Source organism: Podarcis gaigeae, assembly GCF_964106915.1.
Source record: "Podarcis gaigeae genome assembly, chromosome: 9".
Taxonomy (NCBI): Eukaryota; Metazoa; Chordata; class Lepidosauria; order Squamata; family Lacertidae; genus Podarcis; species Podarcis gaigeae.
Window position 1 is genome coordinate 16,339,388 of NC_139685.1, and position 6,000 is coordinate 16,345,387.

Here is a 6,000-nt window from a genome sequence, read left to right on the forward strand (position 1 = left end):
CCTTTCTGCCACCATGTTGTGAGTTGCAGCAATCTATTCGCCGGTAGGAGTTGGAAGATTGCATTTTCTTGCCACAGTGCAGTTGGTTTCAGTATTTTAATAAATTAAAACAAAAAAAATTCCTTCCAGTAGCACCTTAAGATACCCTGAAGAAGTGTGCATGCACACGAAAGCTCATACCAAGAACTAACTTAGTTGGTCTTTAAGGTGCTAATGGAAGGAATTTTTTTGTTTTGACTATGGCAGACCAACATGGCTACCTATCTGTTAATAAATTAAATAAGATATATGTAATGCTTGATAAAAACAAGACAAACCTCTCTAAGCAGTTTGCATAAAATGATGTTCATAAGAAAATATAGACATGAAAACATATGTACATAGTAATGTTATCAGAACATAAATAAAATTAAATCTGTTGATCTTAACTATTAAATCTATATCCCACCCTTCTTTCCAAAGGAATGTTGTCTCATACATGCATAGACACACACACACACACACACACACACACAATGCCAAAACAATGGGTTTTTTTAAACAGGCATTGAAAACAGTATGAAGATGTTAACTGCTGCCAAACTAAATGACCGATTCCTTTGAAGTGCAGAATGAACATTGCATGGCACTTGTAAAAGCGCCAGTTCTGCAGACTGAAACAGTTGGGTGGATGCAAATGGAGATGCAAAAGGCGATCCTTCAAGTAAACTAGCCCCAAGCTACCAAAGGCTTTTAACACCTTGAATTTGGCACGGGGAAGATCATTGAAGAGTGGACTATGCTGACAGGGTCTCACTTTTGTCAGTATTTTTGCTGTGCATTCTGCACTAACTGCACTTTCCAGACCAAATACAAGGGAAGCCCCGCAGTGCATTGCGGTAATAGAACATTGAAATTACCAATAACTGAACTACTATGGCAGATCATGAAAGTGTCCCTATTTTCCAGGGACAGTCCCAGATTTACAGAAGCCATCCCAGTTTCTGATTTGATACCAGAATGTTCTGCTTTTGCTTAGGATGTCCCTGTTTTCATTGGAGAAATGCTGGAGGATATGGAATAGGCTGTCCCTATTTACATTGGATAAATGTTTAAGCGTTTGCTGTGGTCAAGCTATCCTGTTCCAGAATAGGCAGGGAGAATGCGGCAGAGGTACTGAACTCGTCAAGCTGTTATTTAATACTCTTCCCCTAAAAATTAATACAAGATTCTAGAATGGTTGCTGTTTATATAACATGGATATAAGGCAGCCACCCTAACCTACTGTTTCCATATAAGAAACAATCATTCTTATATGCCTTCTTCACAGCTCTGGGAGGGCTATAGCAGGGTCCTAAAAATAAACCAACATCGCCAAAGGCTTAGCTCTTTTTAAAAAACTTAACAAGAATTTTCTGAGATTATTACTTTTAAACTTTTTCAGAAATTTTCAAAAATATACGTTTCAAAATCTTGCTAAAATTTAAACTGATGCTCAATTTCTCATCAGCTCCGAATAAGCAAGCCCCCTTTGCTTAGATCTGCAAATCACATTATATGCAGAGGTCCTTTTATTAGATCAGAGCAAAAGCTCAGAACTTCAGAGATGCCTGCAGGGGTCTGAAATGGCCAGTGTTAAAATAGCTGTGATCCAGCAAGCTGCCTGCACAGCTGGGTCCCGCTGTTGGGTACGGAAGACAAAGCACACAAAAGGAAAGCCAGTCCATACCCTACAGCAGAGAAGACCCTCCTGCCCCCTCATGGTGCTGACTTACTGAAACGTAGCCTTGCTAGAGGGAATAAGATTAATTAGCACATCAGAGAAGCAGAGATAATTCCAGATGTGCAGATACGTTTCTGAGAAATATCATCATCATCAAACCTTTTTTTGGCATCACATACAAACATCCAAGAAATACGTTCCGGGTGCATGTCAGTGACAGAAAAAGAGACCTTCATTTATTTCCCCTAAAAATCAGGCTACATGTGATACTCTGCCAGTAGTTTTTTTTTTTTCAATTGGAGAAATAATTATGAGATGCTGCAACTTTGAGCAGGAGACTGGGAGGGGATTTGCGGAATCCTGTCTCTTCCTTCCATTTTTGCACCCAAAATATGGCTGATTTTCCCACTCCTTGAGAAGGAAGAGAGAGAGAGAAAGAGAAAGAGAGAGAAAGATCCTCATATTTGAGTGGGAAAGCAGATTGGAGGATTGTGGGGAGGAAATGGGAGATAAGTTAAATACTCATTTCCTCTGCTGGCGCTCTGTTCAAGGGTGTAATCTCTAGAGCAGGGTGGTCCAACTCTTCATACAAAATGGGGCATAATAGTACTTCGACCCAAAACCTGCAAGCCACACACTGCCTTGTTGATGCCCCTTGCCCAATCCTCATGCTGCCTTTCTAAAAGCAGATAAGCAAGTTACAGGGCATGGGAAGAAGGCACGAGGCTCTGGCAGGCTCCTAGAGCCCTCCCAGCCTTTTCCCAAAGCTGGGAAAGCACTAACTAGGCTTTGGGAAGGAAGCCGGAGACCTCTAGAACCATCCCAGAGCCCTCCCAGAGTTGTGAAGAAGACATAGAAGAATGAATGTTGGGTAAAAAAGTGAAAAATAAACCCATACACCAGTCACCTCTGTGACAAAAAAACATGGAAACAGTAGATTATGGTGTATGTCTTATATCCATGTTATATAAACAGCAACCATTCTGAAATATTGTATTAATTTACAACTAGTCCACCTCCTTTGCAGGTGGGGCTAAACACTGAAACCAGGGGCAGTAATGTGCTTATATGTAATGTTATTTTCTTTTTTTTCTTTTTCAACTCTTAATTCAAATAATAACCACTCTTTTAACTAGAAAGGTGAAATCCTCTGCATGCTTTAACAACAACCTGCTCTGCTGGTGTTGCAGATCTGAAAGTTTTATTTCTGATAAACAATCTCTGAAACTTTATTTTAAGCTGCAATGTGCAAACCTCCACATGTTTAACTAAATGTAAAATTAGCAAAGTAACTCTTCAGGCTTATCAGAACATCCTATTTGCCCGTAAATTCTAGCATTGGTTCATTTTAAACAGAGCTAATCTGTTGCAAATGCCAGTTCCATCTATTTCTAAGCAAAAATAAAATGCATGACTCACCACATCATTTCTCTTGCTGACTTGTGTGATGCCCCATGATGATGGAGACTTGGTACCCATCTGTCCCCATGCTTGAATCCTCATAGGTATCTTCCAGACATCAAACTTGTTTTTTTGTTCCCTGTCACTGCTAATGTGTACCAAGCTGTCTATGAACAAAAGCACACAGAGAAAACAGAGAGTCATTGCTGAGACCAGCGGCCATTGCCCCATTGTTCCCTACAAGTTACAGACAAGTTAGAATGGGGCTGAAATATCACAAAAAAAGTTGTAAGTAAATGCAAGAAACTGACTTGGTCCAAACATAACTCTCTAAGCCAGGGGTCAGCAAACTTTTTCATCAGGGGGCTGGTCCACTGTCCCTCAGACCTTGGGGGGGGGGGGATGAACGAATTCCTATGCCCCACAAATAACCCAGAGATTCATTTTAAATAAAAGCACACATTCTACTCATGTAAAAACATCCTGGACTGTCCTCGGGTCAGATTTAGAAGGTGATTGGGCCGGATCTGCTCTAAGCCAGCCTTTCTCAACCTTGGGTCCCCAGATGTTTTTGGCCTACAATTCCCATGGCAAGGCCAGAGCTCAGGGATGATGGGAGTTGTAGTCCAACAACATCTGGGGACCCAAGCCAACCATGGCTTTGCAGGGACAAGCAAACATGCAGACTCCTACAGAAGACATCATATCTGCTTTGCTCCTTTCCAGTTTTTCTACTGCTTCACTAAGCCTAGCTTCAGTTTAGTTTAGTTTATAGTATAAGCCATGTTTTAGTTTAGTTGATAGTCACAGTTCTGCATCCCAAAGCAGGTTACACAGTCTCCCACATTTGGCAGCCTCAAATGGTGAGTTTTGACATGTTGAAGCCAGGATGCAAGTGTCACTCTTTTTCTTGTGCTACTGCAGCACAAAGCAGCTTTCAAACACACAATTTCTTCAAAATCATTAAACAGTTCCCATCACCAGACATGCAAAAAGCACAAATCAACAGCATTTCAAAAACTATTGCCAAAACTTGCAGGAAGGATCCCTGCAGCAGTAAACAGCACAAACCCCACCTGTACACCATGTGGTTGTCTACATGGCTCTTTGACCTGAACTATTGCCAGCGTCCTCAGTTCAAGAAGATTAACAGCTACTTCTGTTACTACTCTGCTTCCTACCAAAATCTCTCAAACACTTCATGGGCCCAAACAAAGCCTCCCAGTGGCTCATGCCCCCCCAAAAAAGTATTTGCTTGGTGCCTAACACCTGCCATGTCTCCCTGGGGAGCACCACAAAAAGGCCCATTCCTGTGTTTGCACCCTCAGAACTTCCTGGAGAGGTAGCCCATGAAGAAGAGCCTCAGATAACGATTGCAAGGTCTGGTTTTGTTCACGTGAGAGAAGGCAATCAATCCTTCAGGTACTGGAGTTCTGTGCCACCTAAGGATCTATAGGTCAAAACCAGCACTTTGAACTCATCCCAGAAACTGACTAGTAGCTAGTGAAGTCATGCCAGAAATGACTGAATTACATGAACCATTCTGGGGAGATGTCTGTAACATGGTTATATAATGCTGTGCTTTAAGGTGCAGAAGCACTCTGCACACAACACAGCCGTTGTGGCTTCAACCATGTAAGGTAGGCCATTTCGGTAATCATTGCAGCATTATTCCTGCTTTTTAATTGCATGACCAGGCCGCTACAGCCCCAGCCCCCAGGGATCATAAGAAAGGAATAAAGACTCAGACAACGTGTTATGGAATTACATTAGGTCACAACTTTATTAAATTTCCAAATGTAGGAAGACCTTGGCTTAGGCCTTGGGCGTGCACCCCTCCCTGCCCCCCAGCCGGGGGGAACTGGGGCACATCAGGGTGAATGGGATATAGGGGTACACTGTGATGCGTAAGTGTAGCAGGCAGCCCAGCTCATATCCCCACACACAGGGTAGTTCACTGACAGCCTTACGGTGTATGGCCAGTGACACCCATTATATAACCTCTTTTAAGAGTGGACCCTGGAATTGATGCCACAGGGGGGTGAGTCACCACTTCACACACACCCCCATTATAGGGAAGAAAAGACTAAAGGATTCCACCCGAGGCCATAACCGCCAAAGTTGTGACGAATTGCTACGGGGAAGACAAAACCAGCCAATGCAGGAAAATTTCTTCCTGGTCCTTCAACAGCAACCAGTCAAAGACCGCAGCAGCGCCCGCTAAACAGGAAGAAAAAGTTAACCTGCAAACAAGAAAACCTTAAACTAAGGGAGGGTAGGGAGGGTGAAGCTCCTGAGCTGACTGCCTGGCTACTGTCGGCTCCACCCCCTATATATAATTGGGACTGGCCCCACCTCCCAGAATGAAACTAGACTGCTGAGGCTGGGTGTGAACCGCCAAATAATAACACCGAGAGGCAGGCAAGTCCCTGTTTGCCATTAAGTTCCCTGGGAACTGTAGCACTGTGCGCGATCCCTCAAAGGGCACCCACGATGTAAAGTGTGAGTGCTCACTATTATGTTCCTAGTTTGCCCAATGGTTCAAAGACAGCATTAGACATGCAGTGTGGTTCTTTGTTATTATACCTATGTTATCCTGGAAAGCAGCCCATAGTTCACGAAAAAGACTTCACATACAAACACAAGCAGCTGTGCTGCAAGTGTACACATGCCACAAACCATCAGAACAGTGGAAGTTTGTATCCCCCGCCATTTCAACCACAGATACAGCAGCTGATCTCCTGCCATTTACTGTCTTCTACTGATTTTGTTTCCTGACTCCAGTAGTGACCGTCTTTCTGCTGGGTGGCAGGCTTCACCGGGGAGACTTCAATCTGTCAAACAGACATCTGTTGCCATCCTTGCCCTTAGTTACATAAGTTAATAGGCATTTTGAA